This window comes from Lepus europaeus, chromosome 8 (genome assembly GCF_033115175.1).
Source record: "Lepus europaeus isolate LE1 chromosome 8, mLepTim1.pri, whole genome shotgun sequence".
NCBI classification, from domain to species: Eukaryota; Metazoa; Chordata; class Mammalia; order Lagomorpha; family Leporidae; genus Lepus; species Lepus europaeus.
In genome coordinates, this window is record NC_084834.1 from 18,412,606 (window position 1) to 18,426,489 (window position 13,884).

The following is a 13,884-nucleotide window of genomic DNA, read 5'->3' on the forward strand; positions in this document are numbered from 1 at the left end:
AAATACAACTGTCATGAAAAACCCCCACCCCTGAAAAAAAAGAAAGAAAACAAAAATAACCTGAATAACGATAGACATTATTGGGAAATCAGGGAAGTTTGAACATAGACTACATTATTGTATTAATGTAAAATTTCTTGAGCATAGTCTGTGTAGGAGAATGTCCTTGTTCTTGGACCATACATGCTGAATGAAATTCTTCAGGGTGAAGTGTCATGGTGATTACTTTCCAATGTTTCTGCCCTGTTGGGAGGATGGAGAAGTCTGACTTTCCAGGCCTGCATCAGATGGGGCTAAAGCCAGCACCTCCCACCCCAACCATATATCCTGAAGATGAAAGCTACAAAAAAGAAAACTGGACAATGAAATAGACGTCCACTATGTAGAGAATGAATTACCAGTTTCATCTTTCACCAAGATCCCTCTGGAATGGTTTGAAGGATGGATTGGTGCTGGCAAAATTGAAGGCAGGGACACTGCCTGTGACTGTTCAAATAATCTAGGTGAAATAAAATGAACATGAACCAAAGTGGTGGCAATGTGTGTGAAACAGAGAACATATCTGAACAATAATTATAGTCAACTGAATATCTTGGTGATTAGTTTGTAGCTTCTAAGGATTTTGTACATATATATATATATATACATACACACATACATATATGTATGTACATATATAAACACATACACATAACATATATAAATAACTACATATATGTAGATACACACATGCATGTATACATGCATACATATATATACACACATATCTGTATATAATAGGAACAATCAGCGTCTTTTTGTTATTTTCTTTCCAATAGGACTTTGTATCCAATATGGACCTAATGAAGGGAAATTTGGGTACAGTAGAGGGGAGGTTAATTTAAGTGGAGACTTCTTGAAAGAGGTGCCGCTTGAAATATGAGCTAGTCAAATCCCCAGCTAGTGAAGCAATACTTCTGAGAGATGGTCTGGCATGATAGAAGGAGAAAAAAGCTGGGTAGAAAAACTGAACTCCAGAGCTGACTGTAACCTGTTCCATGACCTTGAAGAGGTCACACCACCCTCCAGAGCCTCTGCTTCCTCACTCTTAGCATGAAGGTGTTGAATCAGATGCCTCAATGTTTCTTTTGACTCTAATATTCTATTTTTATGTAAATTATTTTATGCAAATCTATTTTAATGTAAATTACTTGGATGATGTGCTCTCCCTAGGATGTGGACTCACTTGAATAAGTGGCATTAGTTTACAATCAATTTGTTGAGCTTAATGAGGAGACTACCAGACTGAATGGAACTGTTCTCTGGCCTCAAAGTAACAGGTTCATGATGACTGGATAAGCTCCAGTCTTGCCCGTTAAATCCTGTTCTCCCCTCTTCTAGTCCATGACATTTTTTTTTAGTTTAATTTGTATGGATAAAAAATAATAAAAGGGAGGGGTTGTTTTTAATATTTAACATTTTAATCATTCAGGATAACCGCTTCCAGGTACAAAAAGACATTAATTCCCTAAAAAGATCCATCAAGCAAAGTTTTAAAAAGCTTCACTGAATGTTTCAAATCTGTTGCAACAGATTATGTTGTAACCATTTTGACTGGATTTTGCCTGAATCAATACAGAATTTTGCAAGCGAGACACAGAAGCAGGATTTACTGCACAAGGATGTTCTGACCAAAGCCAAACCGTAATTGGCCAGGAGTGCTCTCAGTGGGGCACCAGAAGCATTCGCCCTTGGGGAGAATTTTCCAGGTTTTTGGAGTTTGTAGGGGCTGCACTAGCGGCACAGACCCTGCCCAAGCTGAATCTAGCTCTTCAATGGAGAATCAAAGAACACACTAGGCTCCTCCCACTTGGTCATATTTAAAGCCCCATTAAAAGAAACCTGTGGGTAAACATCTGGCCTAGCATTTGAGCCTTTAGTCAGGAGAGCTGTAATCCATCTCAGAGTACCTGGTTCCAGTTCCTGATTCCAGCTTCCTGCTAATACATACCATGGGAGACATCAACAGTGGCTCAAGGTTAATTGAGTTCTTGCCACCCATGTGGGAGATCTGGATTGACTTCCTAGTTCCTGGCTTTGGTCCTCAGCTGTTGTGGGCATTTGAGAAGTGAATCTGTAGATGGGAGTCCTCTCCTCATCTCTCAAATAAGTTAATACATTCACACAAATGTAAACAAATTCCAGAATCCCAGATATTTGCACCTGTGATTTGGACTTGGAAAATCTGAGGTTAGCCACCATTTGAAGCCAGTCTGTTTCTTGCACTAGTAATGGAAACACTAATTTGATACTTTTTCAGTGCACACTCTTGCTAATCCAGTTGCAGAATATTACATCCACATACAGGAATCCACCAGAGCATTTACAAAAGGTGGGGGAAGTTAACTCAGTGTCAGGTAAGATTCCCTAGATGTCCCTAGTGTTTTACCTGCACATCAAATGAGACAAGACATGCCGTTGCTCTGGCTTCAGATGTGGGGACATCATTTCCATCTGTCATAGGCATCATTCAGACAAAAGTAGGGTAAAATGCATCATTATCTGTTTCTGGATTAAGTCATGCTTTCCATAGAATGCATTGCTAGACTTTTGCATTGAAAGAGACTCCTGTCTACTTTAGGTTTTGGAGTTGACAGGAAACTGGGGTAAATAGGTGGTTTTCTGTGTAATACTTTCAGACACTCTAGGAAGACCCAAAATCATGGCAGCTGCAACAGTCAGTGAAGAAGTCCCTGGAGTCTGCTGTTGCCCAATCACCTGCAGCTTCTGTATACCCGGCAACAGCTCTCCTGTAGCCTCCAGGGTTGGTGTAACAATTCCTAGCCCTTGGCCTCTTCCTGTTCCTGGAAAGTTGGGGGTAGGGGCCGCCCATGCTAAAGCCAAGGTTATGTGGCTGAATAGCAATTTTTGGTCACTTCTGGGACTCTTATTTTCATTGGGTTTGAAGGAAAGAGGTGCATTAGGGGAAGCTTAACAGGCCACAAGTGAACCTTTGCCACTTTTTGTTTGAACCAGCACCTTGCAAGTTCTGTCCATCTGCTACAGCCTCACAGTGAAGTGCTCATTTTGGCTGCCCCAGTCTCTGAGACAAGCTCTAACTTTAGGCTGTGCCTCTTCTTGGGTGGGTTGTATCTGGTGGGGATTCTTGCCTGGTTTGACTGCATCATCCCCTTGGCAGCTCCCCTAAGGGCAAGGCTGCCCTGGGGATGGAGAGGGCCACAGCTTCTCTGTGACCACTTGGCTGAGCCCTCCCCTTACTGTAGTCCATGCCTTTCACCTCTCAGCAAGCCCAAGTCATGCCTTGCTGGCCACACACACACTGATGGTCTTTTGGGATGGCCCTGAGGGCTCCAGTGAATTTTCCTCCATCCCCACAGACAAGGTGGAAGTAAGGGAGGGGCAGATGGGATGTCTAGGGAACCAGTTTATTCTGCAGGCCTGGCTTCCATAGCATCAGGGCTCTCATACCCCAGGGAGGTGGACCTTCTCTGTCTTTGATTCTTTTCCATCTCCTCCTCCTTTTTGTTGTTGTTGGGAAACTTTTTTCCATCCTCTTCTAATCAGGCCTTTCATGGGTGTGATGATGTGGGTGGTGCTGGGGGTGGGAATTTGAACAGTGTGGTGCACTGGGTTTTCATTCCTGGGTTTCGTGAGTCTCTCGGAAGGCAGGGTGTTGGTAACCAGGACTTCTGGAGCAAGCCTGCTTTTCTTTCTCTTTTCCTGAAGGAATGACATGTTTTATTAGTTATCAGTAAGTCCAACTGTGGTGCCCAAAGAAAACTGAGATTATTATAAGGTGAATTTGCTTCTTTTCCACCTGATTTGTCGTCTATAACTGTTCTACACCTTCTACTTCTGGAACGTAAAACTGCAACATATTCTGAATTCTATTTTTCAGAGTAATGATAGAGTTGGGGCATTTGTACAAGAACCTTGGGATTTGAGGCGTATGTGCTGTCTTCAAAGCCTTTATGGATTTTATTTCTTCCATCTTCATGTGCAGTCGGCCATATTCTAGTGTCTATATTCCTTAATCATTGCTACAACTTTATCATCTTATTAAATTCTGCTTCCCCTGAAGATGTTTCCTCAGTAACTAGAGGCAAATCAGATGCAGAGAAGTCTGTGGTAGCTGTATAAATACCTGGTTTCAGTATATTCCAGTCTAGTTTTTCATTATCTTTCATACAGTGATGAGATCTGGCCCAAAGAAGCCTCTTTGTACTCCTTCAATCTAAAATAATTGCCTTGCCAGAGTGGAGCAAAATGCTGAAGCTGCTGTGGCCAAACCCGTGCCCTAATCTCAAGAATGTGCTTTTCTGCTATAAACTGTTGGGATTTGGGACATCCTGTGTTTGAAGGAACATGTATCTCACTGTCGTGTTATTACACAAGGATGCAGGGGCTGTTTCTTTTTTTTTTTTTTTAAGATCTATTTATTTATTTGAAAGGAAGAGAGAAAGAGAGAAAGAGAGAGAGAGAGAGAGGTCTTTGATCCTCCAGTTCACACAGCTCACACCTTGAATGGCTGCAAGGGCTGGGACTAGCTGGTCTGAAGCCAGGAACTTCCCCTGGATCCACTAAGTGGATGCACTTGGGTCACCTTCCACTGCTTTCCTGGGCTATAGCAGAGAGTGAGGTTAGAAGAGGAGCAGCTGGGACATGAACCAGCGTCCATATGGGATGCTGGAGCTGCAGGCAGAAGCTTGGCCTACTGTGCCACAGTGCTGGCCCCAGGGCTGTTTCTTGATGGTGTATGCATTTATGTTCACATGACAGAATCTGCTACACAACCCTGCTGCAGTGGCCACAGCTCCCTAGCCCTCCAGGGCCACCATCATTTTGTCCTGGAGTGCCATCTGCTGCCTTCTGTGTGATGTATTTCTACTACTCTCTGTATCGATGCCAGCAGCACTCATGACTTATTTTTCACCAGGGTCATAAATGCCAGCACCATCTGCATCTTGATGACAGATGCAGGCCAGCACTGGGTCTCCCTTGGCCCTGCCCATGGACTTCTGTGAAGGAGCTGGAGAAACCATCCTCTGAAGGCACCCTGAGAGAGCCACCAGTGCACTGGTCCCTTTGGACCATGATGCCAGGGACACATGACTGCAGCCTGCAGGCTCTGTCCTGGTGCATGGGTCCCCCCAGACTCTGATGACTATGACACATGAACCAAGCGCCAAGGGATCAGTACATTTCTGCCAGTCTGGAACCTTATGGGGGGTCATTGACTTGTAGCTTACTCCAGAGAACCTTCTCCATTTCTTCTCTGGCAAGGGGAGATGTCAGGGACAACAGAGGTCGCCCCATGGGAGGAATGGAGCATTTATATTTGTCTTCTGTTCTAGCAGTGAGTTGCACGGCCAGGACCTTAGCCACCTTGTCCAGGAGGGTGGCCATGGGCTTCTTACCAAGCAGCGTCAGCTCCAGATCCAGGTCCCCCTTGGGTGGAAGGTCTTTTTCCATGAGGCAACCCTCACCACACCTCACAGGAGGTCCTGATTGGGTCAACTATTTGGCAAGCCCTTCTTTACACTCACGGCTCAAGGGTACATGACCGCATGCCAGTCCCACCTGCTTGCTGCTGCTGCCTCTCTCCTGCTCATCTCTGTGCTTCAACACAGATTTTGGGTGTGCTCATCATGGGGCAACATGCTCACGATAACCTCCAGTCCCCCTTGTGTTGGATGAATCAAAAATGCTCTGCCCTTTTGTGTTATTAGCATTTATGGAAATTCCCATCAGACACATTTTAGTTCAATTTCTTTAGCATGCAGAACTCAAACTTCTGCTATTCAAATGGCAGCAGATTCCCTTGTGTCATCAATACTTGGACTATCTGAATACTGAAGAAGGAGGTGCAGCACTGAAGTTGCTTCTTTGTTGATCTACACTGCCCCCTAAGCAGTGACAGCCATTGGATGCGCAAAAAGCTGGAGAGCAAAGGATGGGCGCTCCTCAAATTTCCACACTGAGTTCTAAGGGCTTCCTTGGCCAACCACAGAGGGAAGCAGTTTCCAGGGATAGGGCCTGCCCCTATGACAAAGGACATAATATTTTCCTTCCAGGGAACCGGGGACAGGACTGGAACCACTACATCTATTATCCTGCCACTCATCTTGCTTCCAGATGTTTCTGAGGGTTTTGGAGTTAAAATAATGTTAGTTTGTTTCTAATACATTCCTTTTTTTCTTTATCTTTTCCTTTTTTTAGTTCTAGAATAATTGCTTTTCAAAGGGAAACTGTCAAGGAATATTAGGGGTGAAATTTTGATTACTAAATGATTTCATTAATATAATATATTTAAGAAATGGTACTATATAAAACATTTCTATGGAGCCCCCTCACATTTTCTATACTTTATTCAAAACAAGGAATGGAAAGGCCTTACATTATCTAAATGAACCTCTTAGGGTGAGTCATACCTATAAAGATTTTTCTTTTACATGGAGGAGGATATTATAGTCAGGGAAAAAAAGAAGCTGAAATAATTCCATGATGTGTAAATTAGACAAAAGGGATGCAAAATGTTTTAATCTGTTTTGTGACATAAAATTCTTTCTTGGGATCAAAGAAGGTCAGTCTGACTCAGAGGTTAAATCTGGTGTTGACGGTGGAATTCTAATTATGGACAAGTTACCTTAGTGGCTCAAAAGGTGGTGCCAATTTAATGAGACAATACTGATTTCTCTTCATCATGTGAACGTCACTCAGTTGTGTGACTATAGAATGTACCCTGACTTCAGGCCAATTGTTTCAAAACGTGATTTTCCTAGGAGATCTGGCAAAATTATGCACTGATAACAACTCAAAGAACTGTCCCAGTAACCAGTGTCTCCCTTCACATTTGTTTGATTTCCTGTTACCTTATGTGTGAGGAGTATTTTCCAATCACTTCCCTGTCTTTCTTTTTAATAAATAATTTAAAAGATTTTTACTTATTTATTTTAGAGGTAGAGTTACAGACAGAAAGAGGGAGAGGGAGAGGGAGAGAGAGAGAGAGAGAGAGAGAGAGAGAGAGAGAGAGAGAGAGAAAGGTCTTCCATCTGCTAGTTCACTCCCCAAATGGCTGCAATGGCTGAAGCTGGGCCGATCCAAAGTCAGGAGCCAGGAGCTACTTCCAGGTCTCCCACATGGGTGCAGGGTCCCAAGAGCTTGGGCCACCTTCTACTGCTTTCCCAGGCACATTAACAGGGAGTTGGATTGGAAGTGAAACAGCTGGGACTCGAACCAGTGCCCATATGTGTTGCTGGCACTGCAGGTAGCAGTTTACCAAGCTATGCCACAGCGCCAGCCCTCTCAGGATCATTCTTAACTGGGGATCAGTTTGTCACATATGAAGTTAACTACTTGTGCCCCAGCACCCTAGCAAATTCTAAGAATCATAATCAAGGGCTTTTTGCTCCACTTACATGAGGAGTTCAATAAAAAAAACCTAAAAAGTTCATAGCTCATTAGGAATATAGGCAAGGGCTCCAAAAATATCAGATGAAAAGATTGCCAATTTCACTCATAAATAGTCAATTTGAAAACTCGGTCACACTTTCTGAGTTCTCTTCAGAAGCACCAAATATTTTTACCCTTGATTTCTTTGACTTCTTCCTATGTCTGGTTGCTTTTCCTTTGTAATGGCTTTATCTTTCCATCAGTCTTTACGACGAATGTCAAATTTTCTCATTGAACAAGTAATGTGATATTGTGCTCTAACTACACACTCCTTTCTGATTGTCATGACTTATATGTTAGCTTTGCTTGATGTCTGGAATAGTTAACATCATGAAGCTATTATTTAATCAGCTCATTGTTTAGTTTATATTGAGTTAGTTTTGCACATTTTACTATTCCACATACCTATAAAGAAATTCTATTCACATTATTTGTCTATTTGAATTAGATGTATTTTACTACAAGTAAATGTTTGCATTTTAAGTTTTAAAAAAACTTTTGTTAATATAAAGAGAATGGTTTCATGTGTTTGATAGGCACATATAGAAGGAGACAACCATACTCTCCTCCTCTCTCTCCCTCCCTCAATCCCCCTCTTCCTTCCTTCCTTTTTTAAAATTTTTGCAAAGACATAGTTTCAGTCCCCCTCATAATCACAAGCTTAATGCGCTGCTAACCATAAGGTTCAACAAGTCAAACGTAGGAAGACTGCAGTTCCACAGGAGTAGGAAAAAGGGCTAACAACAGCAATCATATCACAGGATGTCTTTTCATTCCTGTACATTTTTTGTATCCTATAATAACTGCCACATATTAGAGAAAACATCTATTTGCTTTCTGAGACTGGCTTATTTCACTAAGTATAATGGTCTCCAGGAGACAGGAGCTTCTTCCAGGTCTGCCACATGGGTGCAAAGGCCCAAGCACTTGGGCCATCCTCTACTGCTTTCCTAGGCCATAGCAGAGAGCTGGATCGGAAGAGGAGCAGCTGGGACTCGGCCTGGTGTCTATACGGGATGCCGGCACCACAGGTGAAGGGTCTTCCTACTATACCACAGCACCAGCCCCTTCCCTTTCTTTTTGGCACAAGCCTTTCCTTCCCCACCTCGCTTTCCCTCCCTCTATATGGTATGCGCTGGAGTTCCAAATGCTGACTGTGACAAAATTTCAATAGCAGGGTCCTTTCTGATTATAGGTAGAACAAAAAGACCTTTAGAGGTGTGCATATGTATTTAGGAAATATTAGAGGAGAAGAGTTAAATCTCCAATTAGCATTCCCTTGGTTTTAAGTAACAGAGACCCCTCTTTATATGTTGAGAAAATTTGCTATCTCATAAAACAGTAAGACCAGACATAGCCAAGTCTCCGCAGTTGCTGGAGTCACTGGTTCTCTGAACTCTCCCAAAAGTAATAGCTTTATCCTAGTGGTGTGGTTAAAAACTGCCTACTCTTTTTTTCACGTCCAACCGAGGTCCAAGCCTTGGGGAGAGTCTGATTGATCTCTGGAGGTTCCCATGCTAGCCCATAAACCATGGCTAGAGGAATGCCTTCCACCAATTGTCCAAGTTGACTGAAGCCAGACCCTCCTTTACAACTGGGAATGAGGATAATAGGAGAACATTTCTGTTATGAGGGATAAATTAGGAATGTACATTAAGTCAGCAAAAGACTGTCATTCAGGATGCTTGCTGGTAAAATTCATGACATTATTCTGTTAGTTAAAACGTCTTCTGTCAATCTTGCTCCCATCAGGGAAAAGTATGAGTCCATTCACCTACAAAATCCTATATTGAGCATCTCATTGCCAGGCACTGTCCTAGGGACTCAGTACACATGGAAGTGAACAAACCAGTCCTTGCTTTAAAGGAGTTCGTTGCTATGTGTCTGCTTTCCAGTAGAAGATGAGCTGCTTTTTGTCCACCCCTTGACAAAACCATTGGATCTGGACAGGCAGGAAAGAATTAAGGCCTGGTGTGTGCTAGATATGGTGAAAAGGTAAGTTTGAGAAATACTCGGGAAGCAAAATGCTCAAGAGTGATGCCCAAAAACATAGGGTAGCAAAGTCCAGTATCTAGTTTCTGACTTGCTGAATGTCAAAGTCAGAGTAGCACAGAGAAAGGGAGAACCAGAGAGAGAGAGAGAGAGAGAGAGAGAGTTCTCTTATCTGCTGGTTCACTCCCCAAATGGCTCCAATGGTCAGAGATGGGCCAATCTGAAGGCAGGATCCAGGAGCTGATTCTGGGTCCCCCATGTGGGTGTAGGGACCCAAATACTTGGGCTATCGCCCACTGCTTTCTCCTGCACATTAGCAGGGAGCTGGATAGGAGGTAGAGCAGCTGGGACTAAAGCCGCCGCCTATTGGGATACCAATGCTGCAGACACTGGCCCCTCAGAGGACATTTTCATACCTTATTTTAATCCATCCATGGGAAGAAAGGTCAAACATTTAACACTGGACATCCCTGAAGGCTATAAAAGAGTGGGGGACAGGATCAGGGCCAGGAAGAGCCTTTTGGCAGCAGGAAGACACTGGAGATAAAGGGGCAAAAGTTGAATTTCAGGTCATTTTTACCGTGGGTGACTGAGAAAAGATGATGCTACCACATGCAAGGTTAACCCAGGAAGAGGAGCTGGCTTGTGAAATGTGCATGGAGAGCTGAATTTTAGACAAGACCTGCAAAGATAGTCTGTAACAAATGTCACATCAGAAATTGCAGAAACTCTTCAAGCTTTATATATAATTTTTTTTGACAGGCAGAGTGGACAGTGAGAGAGAGACAGAGAGAAAGGTCTTCCTTTCCCATTGGTTCACCCTCCAATGGCCGCTGCGGCTGGTGTGCTGCGGCCGGTGCACTGCGCTGATATGAAGCCTGGAGCCAGGTGCTTCTCCTGGTCTCCCTTGCAGGTGCAGGGCCCAAGGACTTGGGCCATCCTCCACTGCACTCCCGGGCTACAGCAGAGAGCTGGACTGGAAGAGGAGCAACCAGGACAGAATCCGGTGCCCCGACCGGGACCAGCACCTGGGGTGCCAGCACCGCAGGCGGAAGATTAGCCTAGTGAACCGCGGCACCGGCTATATATAAATTTGAGCTTCATCTGCCTCATGTGATTGAGTTCTGGGAAAAAATGTGATGATGAGATACATGGTCTGCTACAGAACACAGAGAAATTACTTCTAGGAACACTATTGTGGCTGAAGTAGTTGTGAAGGCTTAGCTGCTCAGCATAAAATTAAGATCACACAGTTTTCTGGTAGACACTAAGATGAATAATATCATTTGTTCTCTTTGGCCCACAATGATTTAAAAAGTAACACCCAAATAATTACCAGGACTCTGTGCACTTTGTACTAAATAACTGTGCAGTTAGATAATATTTTCATAAATGACATTATAAGTATATGGTTCTATGATATTTTTAGAAATGATAAACTTTTTCCTTTATGAATATACTAGGAAAATCCAATCCATTCCAGAATTTTGGATTCTATAAAATGTTAGATGAACCTTCTCCAAAAAAATACTATTTACTAGGAAGAAAAGCAAATCAAGACAGCATTTCTGTCTTACTCTGCAACAGAGAACAAAGCACGTGGCAAAGTATCACCTGGGGAGAAGTAGCCTGACTCTCCTCAGTCTGTTCCTCATTGCCTAGTGAAGAAATGCTCTGCTTTTCAGTCGTTTCCCAGCCAGGCACCATCAACATTCTGGGTTGGATAATTCATTATGGGATGTTTGGATGTGTCCCCGGCCTCTGGCCTTTGCTCTCTGGGGATCATGCCCTCCTGGGCCCTGAACTGCAACAAGCAAAATTGCTTCTCACATTTATGAATTTCCCAGTGGAGGCAAAAGCACCCTGATCTGAGACCCACCGCCTTCAGTGCCACCATGAGCTCTCTGTAGTCTCCTGTGAAGAAAGGACCAAGGAGAACTGGACTGGATAAATGGATGGGGAGACTGAAACCCTGGCGCTGGTGCCTCAGAGAGTGTTTACACAGCAGCCTGACTGGGAGGGTGACAAGAATAAAGAGCCAGGACAGCTGTGGCTAAGAACCACAAGTTTTACCAAGGATGTGTGCTGTGTTGGGCAGCGGTATGGATCACTGTGGATCGGTGCTTCCTGTGGCAGGTTTGTAGACAATGCTGTCTTTTGTGTGGTGAAAGCTTTGGGTCATTTTAAAGTCCTCATTTGCTCTGAGTGGACTTGTGGGAATTTCTTGCTTGTTTAGATGACATTTTTCTCTGTAGTATGAGTGGTGGTATACTTTAGTGGTTGAGATTGCAAGCATTGGAACTGGAGTTCCTGAGTTTTAAACCCAAGTTTTGCAACTTCATAATTATGACATGCTTGTGCTCAATTTCCCTATCTATATAATAGGAGTACCAATTGTATGTATCTTAGCTTAGGCTGCTATAACAAAATGCCATTGGTTGGGTAACTTAAACAACAGAAATATATTTGCTCACAGTTCTGGAAACTGGAAATTCTAGATCAAGGTCCAGCAGGGTGAGATTCTGGTGGGGGCTCTCTAGTTAGGCTACAGCCGGCAATCTTCTTGCTATATCCCCACATGGCCTTACCCTGGTGTGTACAAGTGCAGAAAGAGTCTTCTTATAAAGATACTAATCCTATTGAATCAGATCTCTACCCTAATTACCTCATTGAATCTTAATTACTTTATCAGAGGTTTCTTTCTCTACATAAAGGTGTACAAGGGTTAGGGTACAGGATATGAATTTTGGCAAAACAAGAATTGGTTCCCAATGGCTACTTCATAGGGTATTGTGGGGGTTTACTGATTTAAGAAATGTATGCTCTTGGAACAGTGCCTGCCATGTAGGAAGCATTGATTTTTATTGTTGCTTCATGGGTTTATTGGTTCATTGTGATTCCAGGAGCCTGGCTCAGCCATTGGAATTTCTAGGTAGATGAGGCAGGGACGGATTGGCTTTCCTGAAACAATCTCAGGAGCAATTAGGAGAAACTTTGCTTTCATAAGGGAGAGATGCATTCTCTGAGAACAAGAAAACAGTTTTTTGGATAGAAATGGAGAGAGATCGAGGATTAAGTTGCCTTAACTGAACTGATATTTATACTACATATCACATGAAAAATTTTTTTCTTTTTTTATGTAATCAATGTTTTCTTTATTACACTAAATTTTTTAAGAATTCATTTTATTTATTTGAAAGGCAGAGTTAGAGAGACAGAGGAAGGGAGGGAGGAAAGGAGGAAAGGAGGGAGGGAGGAAGAGAAAAAGAGATCTATCTGGTGGTTCATTCCCCAAACGACTGCAAGAGCCAGGGCTGGGCCAGGATGAAGCCAAGAGCCAGGAGCTTCTTCTGGGTTTCCCACGTGGTTGCAGGGGCCAAAACATTTGGGCCATCTTCTGCTTCTTTCCAAGAACTCCATCCTAGTCTTCCAGATGGGTGATAGGGGTACTTGGGCCATCATCTGCTGCTTTCCCAGGTACATTAGCCAGGAGCTTAGTTCAAATCCATCATTAAGCTCCAAAACAGTGACTTCCTCTCCCTTTTCCAAAACCAACACCTGACTATTTGATGAGTCATTGGTTCCCTGACACTTGTAGAATACACTTGAAATGTTCCCAGAGGAAGGAAAATTATACTGTATTCAAGCTACTCACTCTCCCTCTTACCCGCCCCCTTTTCTCCAGCCTGAAAATTTTTCATAAGAAACAAATGCACTATGATTTTCTTCTTGTCTTTTCAAGGTGCAAAGATACTTAGAAGAATTCTGTTATTTCAAATGCAGAAAACTAAATGAGCATCTCTTGTCCTAGTAGATATCCTTTGTTGCAAACCATTTCTTCAAAAGAAAATCAATTTTGGGGTCACAAGTCGTTCAATTTGATGACCCCACTCCAAAGACTGGGACTCACTCTGGGGCTGGAAATGCCGCTATCATTAAGTACTTATTTATTTATTTATTTGGAAAACATGACCCTTTCACAGGAACCTGTAATTTCTCCTGGCTCCAACATTAAGTTCCTAGGACCTAGTACAATTTAAAATGTCCTTCCTGAGTGAATCACTCAGGATTTTTGAGTCTGGGCCCCTGTGGTGTTGGAGCTGGAGAAAAGATGGAAGTGGTGTCTGCAGAATAATGACTGCACCAATATCACAATGTACTCAGGCAAGTTTTCCAGTTTAGTTTACCTTTCCCCTGAAGAATCAAAACTTGCTTTTAAAAAAAAGATTTGTTATTATTTTTATTAGAAAGGTAGAGCTACAGAGAGAGTAGGGAGAGACTTAAAAAACTCCAATCCACCAGTCTACTCCCCAAATGGCTGCAAATGCCTGGGCTATGCCAATCTGAAGCAAGGAGCCAGGATCTCCATCCGGGTCTCCCACATGGGTGGCAGGGGCCGAAGCGCTGCTGCTTTCCCAGACTTGTTAGCAGGGAGCTGGA

At 43.1% G+C, this 13,884-nt stretch overlaps 1 pseudogene; it reads right to left on the reverse strand.

Moving 5' to 3' along the window:
• Nucleotides 1–3,569: 3,569 nt before the first annotated feature.
• On the reverse strand, nt 3,570–5,472 carry LOC133765225 (NFU1 iron-sulfur cluster scaffold homolog, mitochondrial-like; annotated as a pseudogene).
• Nucleotides 5,473–13,884: the final 8,412 nt, after the last annotated feature.